The following is a 24,493-nucleotide window of genomic DNA, read 5'->3' as shown; positions in this document are numbered from 1 at the left end:
ATGGGAAAAACAGGAAACAGAATGATGTAGAAGAGACAATACCGTGTTAGGATCCAGAGGACCAGAGTCCTGATGCCATCTCGGTCAATGACCGGTGTGGTGACCTTAGGGAATCCAGGTCTGCAAACATTTATTAAAAGCCTTTAATATGCAGGACACTGTACACAGTTGAGAAAGAAGCTGCTTCCCTTCCTTGGGCTTCATTTTCCTCATCTGTCAAATGAGTTGGACTGAAAATCCTTTCTTCGCTAAGTCTCCTGAGTGAGTGGCTCATGGAGTCCTCCCTGACACATATGAGCTCTGTGATCATGGCCAAGTCTCTTAACCGCTATGGGCCCAAGTAACTCTGTAAGAGTGTGAGTTATAGATAGTTGCCAGTTGAAGCTGATTAAATCATAGAGCTGAACCCCAAAAAAGACATCCCCATTGGTCCGAGACCCCAAAGAACCCATGTAAAGACAGCAGCCAAGACAATGAAAATTAGTAGTTTATGATGGGAAAACCAAGGATTGCAAAATCTGGGTTCGAATACTATTTCTGAGACTGGGGTGCGACTTTGGACAAGTCACGGAGACCTCTAAAAGCCTCAGTTTCCTCACCTGCAGAATGGGGATAGTTGGACTCCCTGCCTCACAAAGCCATGGGGAGGAGAGGACTTAGCAAACTTGAAGGCCTGACCAAAATGGAGGTTCCTAGGTTGGTTTTAATATTTAAAATTTTTGCCAGCAAAGTGTTCTGGTATGGGTCATGCATTGGGAGCCCTCCAGCTAGGTCAACCTGCCCTGCTTCGTGTCAAAGAAGCTTTGCCAGGCTTGAAGCTGAGGGATGAAGGGAGGGAGGGAGGAAGGAAGTGCGGTTTCTCTCTAGGATGTGGGAAGGAAGGTGGCAGGGCCTGATACAGGGCTCCATCCTCCCTCCCTCCCCTCACCTGTAATCTCAGGCCTCTCTCCGAGGAGTAAAGAGAAGGAAGGAGATGGGGACCAGTAGAAAAGAGGGGCTGAAGTCAAGAAAGGAGAGGGCATGAGGTCTGAGGATGTGCAGGGCCCTGGGGGGAGTTGAGTAAGTCTTTGGGGTTCCTCTCCAGTTTTTACAATCTAAACTTAGTAACCATCTACAGTAAAAACAGGCAGCATGGTTTGGTAGAACCAAGCCGCTGGTTTGGAGTTGGAGAACCTGGGTTTCAAACTTGCTGAGATGAGCCCTACCTGGGTGAGGGAGGCCCCTAGCCTGCCCAGGTTGCTGTTTCCTCTTTGGCACAATGAGGGATTGGGATTTCATGGCTTCTGAAGTCTCTTCCAGCTTTGCACCTAGAAAATCAAAATACAACTGACTTCAGGTTGAGCCATAAACTCCAAATTAATTACTATTGGTTTTTGAAATGTGTATGCTCCTTTAGGGGAACCTAGGTGGTGCAGTGGATAGAGCACCAGTGCAGGAGTCAGGAGGACTTGAGTTCAAATTTCACCTCAGACACTTGACACTCACTAGCTGTGTGACCTTGGGCAAGTCACTTAACCCCAATTGCCTCATCCTGGGTCATCTCCAGTCATCCTGTTGTGCTGGGGATGGAAGCTCAATTCCACGTGGACAGTCTCGGGCGGGTAAAGGTGGGAACTTCTAAATCTTAGAGTTCTCACGAGGCCCCCCCAGGAAACGACTGGGAATCGAGGTGAACCGAGCTATCTCGTGTATTTCCGCCTCTTCCTGTAAGAAACATGATGGGAGAGAGCTCTCCCCACCCTCGAGATTGTCCCGGATCTGGGCACACCTAACAGCACGGTATTCAGATGCAAACTATACTCCTGGTGAGCTTAAGTAGGATCAGGAAAGCCTGAAAGCTCTCTTGGGCGGAGGGGCGCAGAGAGGACAGGACAAGGCTCTGCTTTCCCTCTTTCTTCTCTCCCCTCCCCCTCTCTCCCCACTTGTACTTCTACTTCCAATCTCTTATTGTAAGATCTTTGCCTCCTTGGGAGATTCTTCGCTCCCTCCTAAGGAAGAATTCCCCTGCACTTGTAACTAGACCCTGAAATAAACCTCAACCCTTGTTCGACTCTGGAACGTCCTTTCTCTCATACGAGCATCCGGTTTGGCCAACTGAAGACCTCCGATAGAGGTAAGGGAAGACTCGGGTAGCCCACAGGCCTCTAGGCCTGGCACTGTTGAATATCTGGTCACTGGATTCAGATGGCTCTGGAGGAGAAGTGAGGCTGGTGACCTGCACAGCCCTTCCTCACTCAAAACAAAGTCAAGTGCAAGTCATGTCATCATTTCAATGAAGGCATGGTCTTCTTCGGCAACAAAGGATGAATCCACACACACACCATGCTCCTTTAACAAGGCAATACCTGGGATTCCAGGATCCTCTCTGGGCTCTTGTTCTTTGGTGGATTTTATAGGTCTTGCTTTCCCTACAGAAGATCTGCTTTTGGAGGCAAGCCATCTGGGTTCAAATCTCACCCAGTTCTGGTCCTGAATAGCTGAGACTGGGACTGAGTCACTTAACCTTTTGGTGGCTCATTCCTCTCTTAAGAGCCGTAGCTGGAAGTTAAAAGGGACACACTGGACCTCAATCAAAGGAAATCATTTCCTAACAATCAGAACAGTCCCAAGCAGAATTGGCTGCCACGGGAGGCAGAGGCTCTCCCTGGAGGCCTCTGAACAAAGAAGAATCGCCACTTGTCAGGGGCATTCTTGGGGGAGTTTACTTTTCATGTACTGACTAGACCAGAGGGGCACTGGGGTCCCTTCCAACTCCAAGATGCTATCCAGCTGTGATTCTGAGGGTGATGGACTGAGCAGTGGGTCCTAGTAGACACCTGCTTTCCTGGGGGTATTTTTTTACCTTAAAAGGGGACCTCATATTCAAAAAGTTTGGGAACCACTGGAGTTAAAGAGCTTTAGGGACTCCCCTAGTTCTGAGGCTCTAGGATTTGCCTTGGCCTTAGGGCTTCCACAGGAAGACTCCTCTTACCCTTATCCCATCCCTTCCTTTAGGTAGTAGCAGCCAGAAGCAGTGTTGGGAGCTAGAAAGCCCCTTAGGAAGGACACTGTCCTCTGGGTCCATTTGCAGAGCTGGGCTAAGCAGGGCTTCTAGCATAGGGGATGGGTCATAAGTAGAAAGGGAGCCATGTAGTTGATCTCCCTCATTTTACAGGTGAAGAAACTGAGGCCAGGGACAGTTAAATGACTTAAGAGCATCTATAGAGAGAAGGGAACAATATGTATTAAGTGCCTACTATGTATAAACTGACTTCATTGGAAGGCACCTCAAAGACCATCCGGACCAACTCCTACATTTACAGATGGGGAAACTGAGGCCAAGGGAAGTTAATTGACTTGCCCACGGTCATTTAGGTGGAGGGTTAGTTAGAAGCAGGATTTGAACCCAGTTTTTGAGTACAAGTCTAGGACTTTAAGTGCGACTTCAGGCTGCTTGCAGAGCTGTGTGCCCATTACCTCCCCCCTCCTTCACTCTGAACCTGGGTTTCTTCCTCTGAAAGGGGCTGGGGACCCTTTGTAAGCTGCAGAGAAAGCGCCCCAGGAATTGGAGCTAGGATGTGACCAAAATCCTTGAAAAAGGGAGGGGAAGGGAAAGGGTGGAAGCTGATGGAGAGGGAATGCGGAGAGGGAATGCGGAGGGGCAGACCCTATGGGAGGGAAGGAGGAGGAGAAGGTGAGCACCAGAGGCCCGTCAAGGAGCCCGCCTGGGAGGGAGGGACCCGGACAGGTGAGTTAAGGTGGGATGGAGAGCCCGGAAAGCCAATCCGCAAGCCGCATTAGTGTCACGTGCACGGTTGCTGGGCAGATTTTCCTCGGCCCCAGGACTGCCCCGCCTTCCCTGCATCTCGCTGGAGTGCTTTGAGCCGGGGTTTGGGGCTTGGACAGCGGCTGCCAGGTCCGGGGGCTCCCAGGCTCCTCCCCCTCTTCCTCCAGGAGCTCAGGAGCACCCTGGGGAGCAAGGGGAGGGATGGGGCAGAAGAGAAGAGGAGGACAGCAATGACTCACCTTTCTGCGCTCCTTGAGTTTACACAGTCCTGTAATCCCGCGGTCCTAGCGTAACTGTCCTCCAAAGAGAACACCGATTTAGATGGGCCAAGGGACTCAGTTTCCCTCTCTGTTAAATGGGAGGCTCGGTCGTCTTGAACTCCTCTCCGAGCTCTAGCACCCCCAGTTCTAAGGGAGGGCACGGGGGCGTCTGCTCTTAGACCCGCTCCCCCCACCCAGCTCCGACTTCTATGCTTCCCAGCCCTCCTCTCCCCCATAATCTGCCATCTCCTGGCATTCCACATTCTCAGGCTCCGCCCGGCTCCCTCCCTGGCTCAGACATGCCTTCCTTTCTGATTCCTCTTCCCCCGTTATGCGTTCTCGGGTCCCTCCCAGGTCCCCCCCCCCCTCCACGCCTTTTTTCTTGTGACTTGTCTTCCATCGCGCAGATGGTGTCAGAGGTAAGCTTGGACCCCTGCAAGACTAGTTACTTCTCTTCCAGAAATGAGGGTTCCAGGCCTCTGCCAGCCTGCCTGGCACGCCGCCCACCCCACACCTGCTTTCTTTCATGTTCAGCTCCACTCCTGAGTACTTTTAGCTGTGGCTTCTGGCTGCCCAGGGGACCTCTGAATCTCCCCTCTCCACACTCTGGTTTTAGCTTGTCCCTTCCCACCTTCCCTCCATGAAACAACCAGGTATCATTAGACAGAGCTGAGAGGAATCTTAGGGGTCATCTAATATTGATAACAGTGACAGCGAGCGTTTATATACTGCTCTGAGATTCGCAAGGTACTTAACATACATTATCTTAATCGATCTAATCCAGCCCCCTCATTTCCTCATTTTACAGACAAGAAAACTGAGTCCTGAAGAGAGAAAGTGATTTTGCTGGAGTTCCTTTAGTGACAAAGTCCAGCTGGAGCCCAACTCACCTGTATCTCCTTTCCTGAGGTGACGGGTGTTACCAACTGGAATAAAGTCATTTACAATAAAGGTATTAAAGACCTAATGTGCCCCTTCTCCCAGGGGTACTTGTGTTTGTGACTTGGGATTCAGGAGATGAAAAATCTTTGTCGTGGGACCTTTTGGGCAGGGTCCCTTCCCATGGAGTAGGTAACGCCTTTCCTTCTTTCTGAGGACCAAGTCTAGAGCTGCAAAGCCTTCCTCTTCCTGGCTCCCTGGGAACCTCTCTGATCTATTTCCTCCTCTCCCTTCAACTCCCATCAAAGTCCATCTCAAATACCACCTCCTTTAAGAAGCGTTCCTTAATTTCATGTCTTCTTAACATACATGCTATGAGATTAAAGATTTAGAACTGAAAAGAATTTAGGGATCATCTCTAATCCAATCTCTTCATTCTACAGAAGAAGAAACTGAGGCACAGGTGAAGAAAGTGATGTATTGGAGGTCACCCCAGTAGTGAGGAGCAGAGCTGGAGTTTGAACCCAGATCTCTGTGACCTCCCCCCAACACACACATATACACACACTACATATACACATACACACCCCACATATACACACATACACACACATACACACACTACACACACACACCACATATGCATACACCATATACACATGCACCATACACATCCCACATATACACACACCACACACCACACACACACCACATATACACATACGCATACCACATATACACACATACACACACTACACACACACCACATATGCACACACCATATACACATGCACCATACACATCCCACATATACACACACCACACACACACACACCACACACATACCACATACACACATACCCCATATACACACGCACTTTACACATCCCATGTACACACACACCACACACACACCACATACACACCACATACACACACACACCACACACCCTTTTTAGGGTCATACTGAACTGCCTGGAGACAAAGAGACTTGGATGCAGGCCTTCTGAAGGTTGCTGCTGCTGATTCCCCCTTGGGCCACTGGGCTGGGCTGATGACAACACCTGTGGTATACATCCCACATTTTCTCATAGTGAAATGTCCAGGGACACATGAACATTTTGACTCAAGAGTTGGGGCTGTTTTTCCTTTTTTTACTCATTCTCTTGCCCGGGCTTTTGCAGCTGTCCAGGAGGGAAGCCACTCCCTCTCAGTACTGTTTTTGGCTGTTCTCTTTTGTTTGAAGTAATCCTCCAACTTTAAAATGGGGATCTGCACAGCCCTGTTTATCCACAGTCAACAATGCTTTCACTTCATGGAACGGATCCCATTTGATGGCTCTTCCAGGCTGTATAGAAAAACAATTTTCCTGATCACATTCACTGTCGTGATATTATAGCTTCCATTTCTAGAGGATTTACGAAGTGCTTTTCTCACAAAGGGCCCTATGGGGTATTGAGTGTAAACATAACCCATGATCTAGAGGCACTGTGTTTACAGAGACCAGGTTCAACCTTCGTGGGGGTGTGGGCTGTGCTTTTTAAGAGTCTCACTCAGTTTGGTGTATGGTCCCATTCAGGGGGAACATCTGAGTTTCTACAAAAACCTTGGAACATCCAGGCTTCTAAAGAGTTTCGAGATTCCACACAAGCACTTAGGGTAGCAGTATATTAAACATAGGACAGATTTCTGTAATCTGAGAAAAAAAAGTCAGACTGAGAGGACTGGTACTGGTAGTTCCTCAATGGTGTAGACAATTCTCCTTTCCTCTGCGGTGTCAATCCATTTCCCCTGCTAGGGGAAAGCATTCCAGGTATCTAGAGCTGGGCGCTGTCCATGTATCTGTGCAGATCATGTGCAGTGACAGTGAAGAGATCTCTCACCACTCCACACCATATCTCTGTCTCTTCTTTCTCCTTGACTTGGGTGTCCTCCCATGGGGCCAGAAACTTTGCCCAGCTTCACCATTGCCTTCACCTGTTGTCACCTCTGGAGCTCCAGGGTTCTCTAGAGGAGCTGCACAGGCTTCCCTCCCTAGAACGAATCTCTGATTGAATGGGCTTCTCTCCATCAGTCCCAGATCTGGTTTCTTCACCACCCTTTTTAAAAGTTAAGTTCATCAGCAGATTCCAGGTCTATGAACTGACTATGAGCCAATAAATCATTCAGTTTTGATGTGGAATCGAAGGGGCAAGGGCCACACAAGGTTGTACCTCACTAGTTTGGACTGACCTTTTCCAGATATTAACACCTTTGCGGGATGCTAGAAGGATTCAGGAGGGGCTCACAAAGTTCCTTCTGGATGAATCCTTGAATCAAGCACTGTTACCCAAGTTTAGCAGATGATGAAACTAATAAGACGTGTCTTACCCATCCATTGTCACACAATCAAAAAAAGGCCTGAGCAGAATTTGAATCCAACCCTTTTGACTCCATCTTTCTTTTTCCTATTCCATGCTGGCTGGTAATGTTGCTTTATTTCTGAAGGGGAGATGGCTTGTTCTTGCGTATCTGGCCAGAAGTCTGACTGCTATATCAAGGACATTCATGTTTTGTTTCATTTTTTCCCCAGAGTTGTCATGTGAAATTCATGAGAAGAAAAGGGAGGTGTGGTGGAGGGAAAGAGAGACAGAGAGTAAAAAGAGAGAAAGAGAAGGAGAGGGAAAAGGAGAGGAGAAGGGAGGAAAGGAGAAAGAGAGGCAGACATAGTTACCTACATTTTTTTTTTTTTGTAACAATGATGAAATGAGGTGGGATAGTAGATAGAGTACTGGGCTGAGAATCAGGACGACTCATCTTCCTGAGTTCAAATCCAGCCTCAGATACTTACTAGTTGTATGACCCTGGGCAAGTCACTTCATCCTGTCTGCCTCATTTCCTCATCTGTAAAATGAGCCAGAGAAAGAAATGCCAAATCAGTATCTTTTCCAAGAAAACTCCAAATCAGGTCACAGAGAGTAAGACATGACTGACACAACTCAACAAAAACAACACAAACCCTGTTAGTGACTCAAAGTAGTGTATTTTTAGTAGTAATACAAAAGCAACCCCAGGAGCCCCTTAGTCAACAGCTGTGATCAATGTTGGTAGATCCACAAGAGTCCTGGGATTGAAGAGATGGCGGTATTGTGCCCCAGAGGCCAGGGGAGGGAGAGCAGTGTTGAGTCAGGCCCCATCTCAGTTCTTTCTTCAGGCTGACATCACAGATGGGGGCTTTTCATCAACTTTGGCAATGCCATGAAGCATATTGTACTTTCCCAGTGCTGGAGGGCCCCAAACACTGCCCTAAGTATGACTCTGGGGACAGAAATGTCAGATGGTTGAACTCAACTAGCCTCCTAGTTCATGTTTGCTGACTGATTATTATTCATCAGTATTTTTTATTTGAAGATAAATACAGACCAAAAACATTCAAATAAGCCAAAAAAGAAAAAAGGCTCCTATATATGAAAAATAATAAATTCTAGTTCGCATTGTTTTTGAGAGCACATATTAACTTTAACAAAACCAGAGCAAAAATATTCTGTTTGCCTGTGTGTCCCACCTTATTTTTCTTTTTCCTTTTTATTAAGGTGTTTCTATTTTTTTTTTTACAAGGCTATCAATTCCCGATGGTCTTCACCTACTGAACTCCATCCCTACTAACAGAGGCATAGTTAAATAAGATAACTCATAACCTTAACCACATCTGTCAATGCATATTGCATTCCACCCTCACGGGCCCCCACACCTCTGCTCAGAGTTCTTAACTGGGAGCCCATGAACTTGTTTTTATGATTATTTTGATAAATATATCTCAATAGAATTGGTTTGCCCTGTAATACTATGCCATTTATTTTACCCACTTAAAAACATGATTTTTGAGAAAGAGTGCACAGCTTTTCACCAAGGGGTCCTAGACACACACGAAAAGGTTAAGAACCTCTCTCTTTCAACAATGGGAATTTCTAGAATGCTTTAAGGCTCCGAGGGTGGGAGCTCCCTCTACCAAAACAGATTCCTGTACACCCTTCAATCTGTAGTCCTAAGGGGCTGCCTGGGGCTTTGAGAGGTAAGGATGCCTAAGATCACTCAGCCAGACTCAGTCTGAGATGGGACTTGAATCCTCTACTTCTGCACTCCAAGGCTATCTCTCCATCTATTAGGTCAGGCTATCTCTGGTGAGTCTCATTCCATTTTATAGTTCAGCCTTCATTTCTTGAAGAAGACCAATGGCCTCATGGAGGGATATGTCTCCCCTGGAGGGTGAATAGGATTTAAGTGAGGTGGAAATGTCAGCCTCATTCTCTTCCAGAGTCCTCCTCTTAACTTCTGTTTTGTCACTGGACTTTGATCCAATTTTACAGGTCAGGCACTGTTATGATTATTAATTACGGGGCTCAGAGGTGAGAAAGGGCCTTTCCCTAGCTAATAGGGGCTCTTTCTATGTCACCTTGCTACTGTCATTTAGGGGTGAACCACAAAACATGAGAAGCTCCCTCTGGAAGGCAGGCCCCACTTTCAAAACTATGGGCCCTGGCTTTGTGACAGCCCAGTTGCTTTTGGAAGCCTGTGTTTCCCATCTCCAGCTTAGGCGGGTCCTGCCTTCCCTGTTAACTGCTATTCACTGACTACGGACTGACTATGCAAGGAAGCTGTCGTCTTCCTCCAGCCAAGGAAACAGAGAGAAGAGGACATTGGCCTTGCCTGGCTGCCAGAGGGCCTGGCCCCCAGCAGCCTGGAACAATGACATTGTGTCCTGGCCAGGGGGATCTTGGCTGTAAAGCTGGCCCATGTGAGCTGCACACACTATTTGCTCTGGCTGGACTCTGTGGGTCTAATCTAAAACACTTAGATTTTTTATGAGAGCCTCATCAAGCCCTGTGAGGGATCCTGGGGTCTGGGAGGGGTCTCAGGCCCTTGTTGGTCAGATCCAGGTTCAGGAACTGAGCTTGGGCAAAGGATTGTGGTCCATGGCCAAGAGGTCATACAATAATAACTCTAACTCCCTCATTTTAGCAGTGAGAAAGGTAAGGCCCAGGGTTCCAAGCTCACCCAGGTAAACACTGGAGGGGAGATTTGAACTTGGGTCCTCCCATTCCACAGTCACTGTCCCGGATTTCACCGGTACCATCCTGGGAAATCCAAAGAGTAACAAATTGGATCTGTTCTGTCCAGGGAATGGAGGAGGGAGCTCCTGGAGCCCCCCTGAAGGGGCTGGGAACATCAGCAGGAGAAAAACAATGTGATGTCAGATGATTTTTGTGCTGAGTGGGCATCCCCGGCCCAAAGCTGCATTGTTGGTGAAGTTTCAGCTGACAGCTGGGCACTTGTCCCGGGCCCAGGCCCTAGGGCCAGGTCCCCAATGAAGGGAGCACAAGGGCAGATGGAAAGATTGTAGCCACAGGGAAAGACTGTCCTGGGAATCAAGGAGTGGAGTCTTTGGGTTTGAAGTGGAGAAAATGAATTCTAGGCTCTCTTTAAGCCTTCATCACTGTGGGTTGTTTGTTCTCATTGTTTCCTCAGATTTGAACCTCCAACCTTGGGTCTGTCACAGTCGGGGAGGAGCTTTGGAGCACAGTCCAGAGAGTGTTAGAACATTGGCTGTTGGAGCACAGATCTGATGCTGGAGTTGGAAGTGCCCTTTGAGGTCGCCTTGTCCAAACTCCTTCATTTTACAGTTGGGAAAACTGAGGCCCAGAGATGGGAAATGACTTGCCTAAAGTCACAAAGGGAGAAAATAGCAAATGACACCAAACCCAGTTGAATTCCCATTGTGACCCTATAGCTTTAGAACACAGAATATCAGGCCTGGGAGGGACATTGGGACATAGAACGTGGAATGTCAGAGCTGAAAGGGCTCTTAGAATGTAGAATGGATTGGATAGATGTTGGAACCTCCAAAGTCAGAGCTGGAAAGAACTTTCCTTACCAGCCTCCTGACTCTCCAGTCTTATGCTTCTACCATAATAATAATTAATAGTAATAAAATAGCTAATATTTATACAGTCCTTTCAATGTGCCAAGCCCTGTGCTAAGCCTTTGACAACTGTTAAATCATTTGATCTAGTGCCTGGCACATTTAGATGTTTAAGGATTGATTGAACCTCAAGACAACCCTGTGAGGAAGGTGCAGGTCTTGTTCCCATTTTACAACTGAGGAAACTGAGGCAAATATAGGCAGAGTGACTTGCCCAGTAACTTGCCCAGCTAGTAAGATCTTGAACTCAGATCTTCCAGATTCCAGGTCGGGTGCTTTACCCAGTACCTCTCTTTCCTTGAGTTTTGCAACTCTTGGGACAAGGGTGAATGCGTTCCTTACCTCCACCCATCCCAGAGTTCCACAGGGTTCTCAGGGACAGCACAGCACGTAGGCTTGTGAGAAAGCAGGTTGAGACATGAGCTGGAGCGTCTCACAAGCCAGCCTTCTCTGGCAGGCCCAAGTATGGGGCAACCAGTTTGTACCAGTCATCTGGCACTGGTGATCATAACTCAAGTATAGACAAGAAGCAGCCAGGCCTTAGGCAATCCACTTCTTCTCTATCAGGAGATGAGGTTTGAGGGTGTCCAGGGAGACTCCAGCCAGGCCCCAAATCTTCCCTCCTCAGGATCGCCAGCTCATTCCTTGGAGTTCAGCATCCGACTTCCTCTTCCAGAATAATAATAATGATGATGAGAATTTACTCTTGGCCCAAAAGGCCTACAAAACACCTCCGTCACAAGGATCCAGTGTGGAAGGTATTTCTTGAAGTTCGTAAAAAAGAAAGGATCAGGAATAAGGCTGAGTCCATCTCCTTGTGCTCCCCCCACCAGACACTCCCAGAGTCCTTTGGTCAGTGCTGGGCACTGGGCATTTTAGAGAGGACGTTGATTAGCTAGAGAGTCTCCAGAGGAGGACAGGGGCCTTGGAGTCATGTGATAGGAGGAGGGTTTGAAGGAAGGACCAGGACCCTGCACTCTGGAGAAGAGAAAACTTCAGGACAATATACTCCCTGCCTGCTAGATGTTTGTGAAGGGTCCTCATATGGAAGAGGGATTAGCTTTGTTCTGTTTTGGCCCCAGAGGGATGAATCAGGAGCCATGAGGGGAAATGAGGGAGATTTAAGCTTAACGTCCGGAGAAACTTCCTACTAGGGACTGCTGTCCAAAATGGGCTGCAGCTCTGGGCAGGGGGGCGGTGCGAGGCAGGTGACTGAGCCCTCTCCTTGGAGGGCTTCAATCTGCTTGTTGGGAATGAATCAATGAATGAATGAATGAATGGAAAAACATTTATCAGGCTCTTACTGTGTGCCAAGGACTACACTGTAAGCACTCTTCTCTACACAGTCCACATAAATGAAGACAGGCCTTGTCTTCAGGGAGCTTACGTTATCCAGATGATTTGGAAAGAGTGGAGCTGTAGCGGATCAGGCTGATGAACCTTTTCCAGGAAGATGACAGAGTGGATTTGATTTTGGAAAGGCCGGTGGGGGTGGGGGAGACAGGAAATAGGACAGTGGATGAGAAATCTAGAGAATGAAGTGAGTCAGTGGCTGGGACCCTGGACTGGGTGACTGAGGCAACCCCTAATCTAGACCAGGTGTGAGTTCCAGGCAGGAAAGGTTAAGTCTTCCACTTCCTTGTTCAGCTTTTTATGTCCTAGCTGGTGGGTGAGATTCCTTCCAACTCGGAAATCCAGTGAAACCAACCATCTTAGTTTTACAGAGACACAGTCATTTGCTCAAGTTCCCAAGTGTCTCAGCAAGTGCAGGATAGTGCCCCAGAGAGGACAGGCCTTGGTCCCAGGTGTGTGCCAAGAGGGATGGAAAGGGGCTGGTTTTGGGGAAGAGGGGAGAGAAATGAGAAGGAGAGAAGCTGATCAGGTGACAAGGTTCCTCCTGGAGATCCTTGGGGCCTTGGTCTATGAACATATAATGGCTTCCCACCTTCATTCCACGAAATTCTGGCCTTGAAGATTGTGAACTCCAAGCTGGAAAGTGAATGATTGGCATCAGTATCTTGGGGGGCGGGTGAAGGGGGAGGAGTTTCCCTCGGTTTCCTCACTGGGAGCTATGAGCTTATGTTGGAAGAAAAGGGAGAAGATACCCCAGCATACACCCAGCCCTGCAAGTCAGTGCAATGGAGAGGGCTGAGTCATCTTCAGCACCGGCCCCTTCCCCTTCTCCATCCCTCCACCACCTAACAGCTCTCCTCCCCAAGTACTCCGGTGCTGATCCTGTCTCCAGACATAGAAATAATGGGGGAAAGCCCTGACTTTTTAGTCAAAGGTCTTGAGTTCAAATGCTACCTGATGTTCACTCCTTCTGTGGCCTTGGTGAAGGTCTTTTCTGGGTCTCAGTTTCTTCACCTGTAAAATGAACTTCCTTCGAGTGTGAAGCCTATGATTCTCATTTCACCTCCCTCAGTTTCTCCATATATAGAATGAGACGTTTACCGCATGGTACAGTGGGAAAAGCCCTGGTTGTGAAGTCAGAAAACTGGGGTCAAACCCCACCTTTAATGCTTTATCCCTTGTGTGAACCTTGGACAAGAAAATGCTTTAGCCTCTTCAAGCCTCAGTTTCCCAATTTGTACAATTAGTGAGGTAGACCAGATGATCTCTGAGCTCTAGCTCTATGGTCATACAGTCTATCTTCTGGAACTCCCATGTCCCCCTGACCCCTCTCTAAGAAGAAGACATTGGAATTAGAGATCCGACTGCGCTCACACTCTGTGGGATAGTCCCTTACTCTCCCTGGGCCTCAGTTTCCTTATTTGTAAAATGAGAGAGTCAAATCAGTTGACCTCTGAGGCTCCTTCCAGCCCTAGGTCTGTGTATGTTGATTCCCTCTTTCCCACCCTCTCCCTAACTCTTGTTTTCGGCTGTCTTTGGCTGGAGTCAGTCAGTCCAGGAAAGGCCTGGGGAGAACCAGAGCCCCCCCCCCCCCCCCTTCCACTGTCCCCCTGACCAGTTCCAGGCTGACCGTCTGGAGAGATTCACTTCCAGCTTGCACAGTGGGATGGAGTGGAAGTGAGGGGAAAGTCAGGGGACTGCTGGTCAGTCCTGCTGCTGCCCCCTCCCTGTTCCTTCCTGGCCGTTCCTGAGCACTCTGGCTGCCCCTCCTGGGTCCAACGAAGCTCATCATGGAGCTACGGGACTGGGTTGCTTTCTCCTATCACTGACTCCATGTCCCTGCATCCTACAAGGGATGTCTGGGTCCTGCTCTCAAGGTTCTCCAGGGAAAGTGATTCTACATAATCTCTGGGAACAGAGACCAGGAATCCGGTCTAGAAGGCATCTCTTAAGTGCTCTAGAGGGAATCTCTCCAAGGATCATTTGTTACTGACTTATGGAATGTCAGAGCTGGGAGGGCCTTAGAATATGGGATGTCAGAGCTGGGAGGGGCCTACCCCGCAAATTGCCTTATATTTAATTTCATATGTTTTATACAGGATCCAAGATCTCGTAGGGGGAGAAGTCATCTAGGCCAACCTCCCCTCATCTCACAGAAGAAGAAACTGAGGCCCAGTGGTTTGTCCAGGGTAGCAGGGGTAGGCCTTGGCTGTGATTATGTGTGCAGTCAGTCCTGGGGGGCCTCTTTCCCAGGCCTGGCCTTCTCTGGCTCTCATTGGGGGACTACCCTGCCCATCCTCCTTGTCCTTTTCCACCATGTAGTGACTGTTACAAAGTCTTGCTTGGGGTGGGGTAGGAGATAAAGCTTAGATGGGTGCCCTCCTCTGTGTCCTCAGAGCTGGATGGCACCATGAGGTTGCTTAGTCCCTCTGCAGACAAGGAGGAATGGACACATTAAGAACGGATGAAGGGCAGGGTAGATTAGTGGACAGAACATCCGGTGTTGGAGTTAGTATCTTTGGGGCTTACCGCCTGTGTGACCCTGGGTAAGTCCAATCAAGTGGAGTCAAGGATCCAGGCTCTCTGTGCCAAGCTAAGGCTGTGCACACTGTGCTGAACTCCAGGGACAGGCAGAAGCAATACCTGCCCCCAGGGAGCTCACAGTCCAACAGGTCAGAACTAGGCCAAATGGCAGCTTCTCTGAACCTCAGTTGCCTCATCTCTATGATGGAATGATATCACTTCTGGGTTTCTTCACCCGAGATCCAGGGGAAGTTGTGACTTGCCCTAAGGTCCCGTAGGTGGTGAGCCTCTGAGGCAGGATCTGAACCCAGGTCCTCAGTCTCCAGAGACAGTGCACGCAGTTGTAGAAATGGAATTTCTAATGGGAATCCCAATATTCCTCCATCTCCTTTCCTTCTCCCAGAATCCCTCTTCTTTCCACAGGCTGCCCTGGCCTTCCAGGGTGATCTGGATGAGGGGAGTTGAATATAGATGCCCCAACAGTCCCTGGTCCTCCTCCAGCAGGACCCAATGAAACAGGCCCAGCTGGGTGCAGATGGTAATGCCAATGGGAAAAGGGAAAGTTGTATGTTGGTTGGGGTGCAGCCTTGAGAGGCAGAGGCCATGCTGCCCATGGGTCCTAGAAGCTATATTTTGGCAGATTGGAGTGTTTAATGATGCCTGACTTTGCTATAGCTCTGCCAGTCAGCCTCATTAACACTCTGTGGTGCGAGAAGTGGTCTAGTGAAAAGTGGGCAGGAGGGCCAGATTGGGGGGCAGGGGACTCCTGGTTCCATGCCTGTGTGACTGCAGACAAGTCACTTAAACTGTTTTCTCACTTTTAAAATGAGGTGTTTGTACTCTGGGACCCCTGAGGTCCTCCCAGCCCTAGATCCTAGGATCAGTAAATAGCCTGGTGTTCAAGGTTCTTGGTAGAATCTGGCCCCACCCTCCTTTCCTACCTTCTAGCTCCATTTCCTTTGTGTCTCTCCCTCCCCCTATTCCATACTCCCTGTTTTATATCATCATTCAGGCTGTTCCCTAAGAGAATTGTTAGTTTCTGTCTAAGCTGAGCTCAGGCTGGTCCACGAAGACCCTCTAGACTCCCCCCAGCTGCCAGGTCTCTGGTTCCCAGAGCTGCCTTGGGTTGATTTTTGATGAGTCCTGTACCTACTTATCTGTGTATGGGTTGTCCCTCCCCCTCCCCCTCCCCCCCTCCCCCCTCCCCCCCCCCCCCCCAATGGAAGCACCCTGAGGGCAGGCCAGCTCTCACTTTTGTCTCTTTCTTATCAGGATTTAGCACCATTTCTGTCTCAGGATCGTAGGGTCAGTTAATAAATGCTCTGGAATCCTGGAGTATTTGGTTGAAATCCTGCCTCCTTCTAAAGGCCCAGCTAAGCAGCCCTCTGGAGCTCTGGGAGGAGGCTCTGGCCTCTTCCTCTGGGTCAGGAATGTCCTAGCCTTACTGACTCTGCCCTTATTTAGAGCACTGATACTCCTTGAGGAGCTTAGGGATCCTTTTGGATTTCACTTATCTTTGCATGAGACCGGGCTCTAGGGAGGCCAGGGCCCCCCAACCTTTCCAGTCTTCTACATCTTAGCCCCCTTCTCCCTCTAAGAACCTGGGCAGTGGGTGACTCCGGCCTCCAGGCTGTCCTTCCAACTGGATGCTCCATCCTGGACGCCAGGCATGGGCCACAGCAAGCCTTTCTGGGTCTCCCTCAGGCTAACCCTCCCTCTGTAGCTTGTTGGGTTAGTTACTGTTCTCCCCCACTAGACTGGGAGACCCTTGAGAGCATGGAAGCCTTTTCCCTTTCTTTGGAGCTCAGCTGAGCACAGGGCCTGGCACTGAAGTAACTGCTTAATAAATGTTTGCTGACTGACTAGCTAAACCTAGAGGCTTACATCCCTAGGGCAGAGCAAGTGGGTCTTTGTCACAGGACACCCACATTTAAGGATTTCCTCAGGAGCAAATAAGAACTGAGTTTATTATTTAATCTTAGTTAACAGAAACAATTAAGCTAAGAAGCTCTTGAGTGAAAGCCTGTTGAACTGAATTGAACTGAAGCTTCCAGATTCCAGGCTTCCTTTGTCACTGCTCTCCCTCCCCCACCAACTGGAGGGTTTTTTTTGGGGGGGGGGGTGCCACCTGTCCCAGGGATGGAAATTGCTAGTTTCTTGTCTCTTTCTCGCCTCTAGTCTCTCTCCCCAGAACCCAGCCTAGTGCTTTGAACACACAATAAGAGCATCATAAATGTTTACTGAATTTGTTGAATTGGAATCCATTAATGGAGGTAATACAAGTTTTATTATCCCCGTTTTGTGGATGTGGAAAGTGAGACTCAGAAAGGGAAAATAGCCTACTTAGATTCTCCAGGAAGAGCTGGGAGCAGGGCTCATGTCCCCTGGTTTCTCTCTTGTCCTGCCCAGCCTTCTTGTCTAAGACCTTACTGTGGAACTCTTCTGGGGGGAGGGAGCTTTGGGCCCCCTGCTCCTCCCTCCCATTGGGCTGCCACCTTTGTCTCAGGAGGGACACTGAGGGCTCTTGCCCAGGACTCCCACTGACCCTGGATTGTGCAATGGGATTTCCAACAATTCAACAGAAGTTTACTGTGTTTGCTGTGTGCAAAGAAAGCAGCTGGTGGGGCCCCCCAGGAGAGACCAGGGTGGGATAAGGAAATTTCCAGATTTCCTCCTCTTTCTAGGTCCCCTGGGAGATAGTGCAAGGCAGACAAGATACCACACAGATAAGTCCCACAAACAATGCTGCTGGGTGAGCTATGTGAGGTCTCCAGGGGGAGAAAATTACCGCCCCTGGAATCTAATGACTGTAACCTGAGAGAAGAAGGGACCTCCAAGGTCACATTGTTCCACCTCCTCGTGGAGCAGAGCAGGTCCAGGGAGCTGAGGTTTCTCAGGTAACCAGGTGGCAGAGCTTTGATTTGAGTGGGAGGTGGTATGGTTCAGGGCAAAGAATGATGGACCTCTCCTGGCTCTGCCACTGACTAAGGTCACTGTGTGATCTTAGTTAAGTCACATCCCTCCTTTGGGCCTCATTTTCCTCATCTGTCAAATGGGGAGAGTAAGAGCCCCTACTCTGGAAGGCTGTTGTGTGACTCAGTGAGGTAACATGTAGAGAACACCACAGATTTTGAAGTGCTCTAGAAATGCCTGGTGCGGTGATGATGAAACTGGAAAGGTCCAGAAAGATTGACCATGGGTGAATGTCATGCTGGTTTTCAAAAGAGTGAAGAGGGCACAGTTAGCAAACAGTGGCATAGAGAGCTTGACTTGGATTCTAGAAATATTCTAGAATGGTTCATCTGAGATACTTGGGGAACATCCAGTAAGTCAGTTGGCATTTACTGAGCACCAACTGCATGGCAGGCACTGAGCTAAGCTCTGGAGATACAAAAGGAGGCAAAAGACAGTGCCCACCCTCAAGGAACTTACAGTGTAATGGGGGTAGATGGCATGCAAATAAATGGCTCCATGAAGAAGAGGCCACAGCAAGCTCACCTCATTTCAAATGATTAAACTACTGGATGAGAGGAATGCTGTGGTTATAGTTTCACCTAGAGTTTAGCAAAGCTTTGGATAAAGTATCTCATGCTATTGTGGGAAAGATGGAGAGATATGCACCAGATTTCATCATTCTGGATACAATCAGAAGAATTCTGGATGGGCAGAATGGTCAGAAACAAAGAGTCCTTGTTAATGGTTCAATGCCCTCATGGCAAGAGGTGTAATATTTCAGGGATCTTTGTTTAATATTATCATGTTCCCTCTGGAGCCCACTCTCCTAACTTGCAATTGAACTCAATTACAATTGGGTTATCTGGGGGTAACCCTGAGGGGCTACATTTTTAATTCTATAGCTCTTTTAAAAAAATTCTATAGCCCTTGAGCCCCCATTGGTATAGTCCTCACAAACAATTAATGAGTTTAGCTAGTTGACTCAGCTTTTAGAAAGGTATTTACTGAGATAGTAGGTACAAAAGATTCTCCCTAAATCTTGGGGGTGCCCTGTCACGAATATATACAATGATAATGGGTAAAGTAGACTCAAACTTAAAATATAATGCTAATGAGGCGTTGTATGTAGAGAACATTCACCAAAGGGATACTTCACTGACTCTTTTCTCCCTTTTGTGGAGTCTTCATGAAGTTCCCCTTAGATGCAGCTTTCTCCTAGGCTTTGAGAGTTAGTGCTTTGTTTTTTTTTAGAGTCCATAGCCAAGACGTTTCTCTGCTCTAAGGAGTCATGCTTCCCAATGCCACCTGTCCTTAGGTCCCTATTGTTCTGTGTCTCTCTGCTTCTGATGAAGGCCCTTCCCCTGCCATCTAGTCTCTTCCATTCTGATAGATGTTGTCCACATTGTCATCTGGCTCCTTCTGCCAGTGGGGCTCTGATGGGATCATCTGGATGTTTCCATCATGGAATATTTGTTCAACTCAGGAAAGAAAAAGCATGGGAGACTGAAGTGGCCATGTGCTCACAGCTGTTATGGCCTGATGGGAGACAACCTTTGGGGAAGCAGCTAGACACAGCACCCCAGCTAAGAAGCAGAGAAAGATAGGGGTGGGTCACCTTTTTTATTTGCCCATTGAATTTTGGCTCATAAATCCTTGAATCATCAGATATTCTAGCTCAGCAGCCAATTGGAGAACTCATCATCATAATTTCAAACCCTTGACTCATTGTGGTTAGAAGTGGTCTCATTCCAAGATTCCACAGAATTGCTTGGATTGGAACCAGGGAATATCTATGAATGCTCTAAGGACTAGCCCCCACAACCCAGCCTAGCCCACACCCATTGGAACATTTTAAACAGTAATATAGATAAAAGCACAGATGGTGCAGATGACGCAAAACTGGGACACAGCAAACACACTAGAAGACCGTCAGCATCCCAGAAAATTTTGACCAGCTGAATCTAATAAGACAAAATTCAATAGGGATAAATAGATTGTCTTGACGTTGGCACAATGCATCAATGTGACCATGTAAGATGGGGAAGCATGTTTAGACAACAGCCAAGGCAAAGGTTGGAGGGCTTGAGTGAATTGTGAATGCCATATGGCGGCCCCCAAAGCTAATGCCATGCTGAGCTTCATTAAGAGTCACTTTCAAGAACAAGGTGGTGAGAGCCCCCTGTCAGACCCTATTTGGAGTCTTGAGCTAACTTCTTTAAAAAGGATAAGAATAAGATGGAAAGCAGCCAGAGGAGGGCAACAAGGGCTGGGAAGGGCCTTGAGTACAAGATGGAAGAATCGAAGGACTTGGGGAGGCATGGTTGCTGTCTTCCAGGATTTAAAGGGTGGTCAGAGGGATTAGGCTGGCTCTGTTTGGGCTCCAGAAGGCAGAACCAGGAGCTAAGTGAGAAATGGTAGAGAGGCTGGATACCAAGAAGAATGTCTCTCTACAATGTGTGGGAGGGGCCACGTCTAGGGATACCTGGCTTGGGACAGAGGCTAGGCTGTCCCTAGTCAGCTTTGTTATCAGGGAATTCCTTTAGCCAATATGTTGGGCTAAGTGACTGTTGAGTTTCCTTTTCACTATCAAATTCTGGGATTTTTGTGATTTTGGGTAGTAGATGGAATGCTGCTTTTAGAGTTAGGAAAATCTGGATTTGAATCCTGCCTCAGACATCTACTTACTACCCCATGTGACCTTGGGCAAATCATTGGTGGTCTTTGGGTCTCACTTCTTCAATTGTTAATTGAAGGTGTTAGAATTATGTCCCCTAAGATCCCTTTTAACTTTATATCTAGGGTTGTGTTACCCTCAGGTTCCTCATCTGAGATATGGGGATAAAAGGGACACCTCCTTCCTTATATGGTAGTTGTGAGGATCCCCTGAGATGAAGTGTGTAAAAAAACTGTGAGTGGCTCTAGGAATGTGAGCCATGAATATGTTGGCAGGTGGGCCTCCCTTTCCTGTCTGAGGTCCTTTACAAATATAAACAACATGGGGGCATCGAGGTGGTGAAGTGAATAAAGGACCAGCCCTGGAGTAGGGAGGATCTGAGTTCAAATGTGACCTCAGATACTTGACGAGTACTTGCTAAGTGACCTTGGGCAAGTACTTAACCCCAACTGACTTGCTTTCCCCCCTCAAAAAAATAAAAAAAGAAGTATAAACAATAGCAAATTTGTCATCTCCTGGGGACCTCACAGCAACTCCGGGAGGCAAGTGCTATTTTGTTCTCCTTTGACAGAATCACACAGTTAACTAAGTGTTTAAAGAAGAACTCGAACTCAGGTCTTTCTGATCCAGGGTCTCACCTTGCTGAGGGCACAGTGGGGTGTAATGGAAAAAGCCCTAGATAATAACAGATATCTGTGGCTTCATTTACAATTCTCTTTTTTGTTCCTCTTTATATTCAATCTCATTCATCCACCCAGCTGTTCTTTGTCTAGAGAAATGGTCCTGTTTGTGGATGACTTTTCATTATTTTTATTATTGTGAATTTAACAATCTCCTTCAAATGCAAACATTTCCAGGTACAAAAAAACAAAGAAGAGGACTGAACTGAATCTGGAGTCTTGCTGGGTACAGTTTTTATACAAAGAAATAGAGGTGTATATGTGTAGTATATACAATTTAGCAAGTTGGAATTAATTTCTCCAGTGCATTTATTTAATGCTTTTAATCTATACATTTTTTTATAAATGCTTTTTCACGTTGATCATTACCTACTGATCTGCCTCTTCATGTCATTCCTTTAAAAACTAGGGTCTGTCCCAAAAGTTTTAGTGCAGCTTTAAGCTCTTAAAGCTGAAAACTGTGTTTCTCCAAGCAAACAAATTTGTCTAGTGAAATGGCCTTGTGTAGGTGACTTCTTTTTTCTTTTTTATTGTGAGCTTAAATTGTGAACCTTCAAACATAAACTTTTCTAGATATAAAAAGAACAAGGAAGAAGACCCTATAGTATAAGAAACTGTGGATTTCTATTGCGTACAGATTTTTGGTAGCTATGGAGGCATGTTATAAATATGTATGGAAACATATATATTTTTGTTGCTGAGTCATTCAGTGGTGTTGGACTTTTGGTGAGCCCATGGACCACTGCACTCCAGGCTTCAATCCTCCACCATCTCTCCAAGTCTGTCCAAATTCATGTTTGTTGCTTTCATGACACCATCTGCCTTTCCCTTTTCCGTTTCCCTTTCATTCTTTCCCATCATCAGGGTCTTTTACAGTGAGTCCCGTCTTCTCATTATGAGGCCAAAGTATTTAAACTTCATCTTCAGTATTTGGCTGTCCAGTGACGAGTTGGAATTAATTTCTCCAAGTATTGACTGATTTGATCTCTTTGCTGTCCAAGGGACTGTCAAAAGTCTTCTCCAGCACCACAATTCTCAAGTGCCAATTCTCCTGATAGTCCAACTTTCACAGCCTTGCATTGCTAACTGGAAAAACCATATAGACCTTTGTCAGCAAGGTAATACTGCTGCTTTTTAGTAGGCTGCCCAAACTTGTCATAACTTTCCTTCTGAGGAGCAAGTGTCTTTAATTTCATGGCTGCAGTCACCGTCTGCAGTGATCTTTGAGCCCAAGAATATAAAATCTGATACTGTTCTCATTTCTTCTTCCTCTCTTTGCAACGAAGTTTTAGACCAGTTGCCAAGATCTTAGTTTTTTTAAATGTTAAGCTTCAAGCCAGCTTCTACACTTTCCTCTCTCACCTCTTTCACTCTCATCAAGAATTCCTTTTCACTTTCTGCCAAGAAAGTGGTATCTTGGGCATATCTGAGATTGTTGATAGTTTCCTAGTAACCTTAATTCTGGCTTTTGATTTGTCCAACCTGACATTTTGCATAATGTACTTTACATAAAAGTTAAATAAATAATGTGATAATATACAGCCTTGTCCAACTCCTTTCTCAATCTTAAACCAATCTGTTCCATGTTCGCTTGTAGCTGTTGCTTGTTGGCCCTTATACAGCTTCGCCAGGAGATAAGTAAGGTGAGTTGGTGCTCTTTGAGGACTTGCCACATTTGCAATATGTCCGTATGCATGTAAGTAGGCATGCATTTTAACCATATAATATATGTGTATATTTTAAAAGTATTCATCTGCTTATGTTCCTTTCTTCTGTGAATTAAAAAAAGAAATATTTTGTTGATGTTTTTATCCTGTTGATCACTACATGGTAATCTACTTCCCCACATTCTCCCTTAAAAAAAAAAGCAACAAAAAAATGGCATTTCCTAAAAGCCTTAGTGTAGTTTTGAGCTATTTGAAACTGAGTGTCTCCTCAAGCTAAGAAACGAGCACATCGGTCACGTCTGAGAGCGAACGCCCAGATCATTCTGTCCTCTGGTGTATCGCTCCCTGCAAGGGGTGGGAAGTTTGCTTCCCCGTTGAGCTTTTGAAGTCATGTGTGGTCCTGGCTCTGATCAAAGTCCTGAAGTCTTTCAGAATTGTTCTTAATCACTTTCAACTTGAGCAGCAGATTGTGGTCTTTGTATCGGCAGGATGACTGTTAAGTTCATAACTAAAAACAACTTTTTTTTTCTTAATAGTATTTTATTTTTTTCCAGTTATATGTAATAAGATAGTTTTCAATATTAGTTTTTGTAAGATTTGGAGTTCCAAATTTTTCTCCCTCCCTCCCCTCCTCCTCCCCAAGACAGCAAGCAATCTATGCATATGCAATCTTGATAAACATATTTCCACATTAGTCATGCAGAATGAATTTTTTTTAGGGGGAAAGAAAATCTCTTAGGACTTGGATTCGAATTCTAGTGCCAGTATTTACAAGCTATGTGACCTCAGGACAGGTCAGTTTGCCTTTCTGCGGCTCAGTTTGTTGGTCTAAAAATGGACATACACTTGCTGCCTATCTTTTAGGCTTGTGAGGAGGGGGAGGTACCTTCTAAGCCTCAAAGCTGTATAGAAATGTGAGCCCGGTTATTGCTGTTATATTAGTCCGAAGCAATAGTCACCCTGGGGGAGCCCAGGACCCACAAAAACGCTGATTAGGCAGTAATGGAGCAGGCCCGTTTCAGCTTCTAGCCTCCAGCCCAGATGCAGAGAGAAGACGGTGGTAGCTGCCTCTGGGATAAGGGTGGTGATCAAAATGACAGATGATAATAATTGTGATGTTTGGGACAACATACCTAATGACAGCCAAGCAGAGATGTTTCACAGACACCCACGAGGCTCTGGAATCTAGAAGATAGCTTGTTGTTCCCATACAAGCCACATTCCCATTGACCAATTTGGGAAATGGGCACAATCGTGCTGGAACCCTCATGTGTTTGTTGAGAGATAAATAAGTTTTGAACTTGGAAGCCAGAAAGAGGAACTTCCCATTTCCTATGGGGGAGAGAGAGGGTTGCCCAAGAGAGATGAGCTTAAGCCCTGTCCATGGCAAAGCCCCAATGCACCTTTTCTGCTTTTACTCCTTGAAAAATCCCAGAAAATCCAGTTTACCCACGGGGCTTATGGGAAGAGCAGTGCAGTACGTTTTCGATTTGAGGACCAGTTCATCATGTTACAAGGCCCTCAGAGGGCATCTAGTCCAAATTAAGTGACTTGTCCAAGGTCACACAACCAGGAAGTGATAGAGCTGGGATCTGAACCCAGGTCCTTTGACCTCCAAAGTCAACACAATACCAACTTGGTTCATATATTGTCTTTGTCACTTTGGGCAAGCCTCTCTGTGCCTCAGTTTCCTCCTCTGTAAGATATGTGGGCCTCTGAGGGTTCTGCTGCCTCTCCATCTGTGGTCTTCTGATTCTTAGCTCTATTAAAGCCCTAA

The 24,493-nt window shown here is 47.0% G+C and overlaps 1 protein-coding gene and 1 pseudogene across 4 annotated transcripts in view; one reads left to right on the top strand and one right to left on the bottom strand.

Annotated features, from left to right (window-relative positions):
• Positions 1–24,493, bottom strand: part of LOC140522101 (inner centromere protein-like) — a 576,743-nt gene that overhangs the window by 137,487 nt on the left and 414,763 nt on the right. The window lies entirely within an intron of this gene.
• LOC140524436 (transmembrane protein 202-like) overlaps positions 15,987–24,493 on the top strand; it is an 81,427-nt pseudogene continuing 72,920 nt past the window's right edge.

This window comes from Notamacropus eugenii, chromosome 2 (genome assembly GCF_028372415.1).
Source record: "Notamacropus eugenii isolate mMacEug1 chromosome 2, mMacEug1.pri_v2, whole genome shotgun sequence".
Lineage (NCBI taxonomy): Eukaryota > Metazoa > Chordata > Mammalia > Diprotodontia > Macropodidae > Notamacropus > Notamacropus eugenii.
The sequence above is the reverse complement of the archived record's forward strand: the minus strand, read 5'-3'. Positions and strand labels throughout refer to the sequence as shown.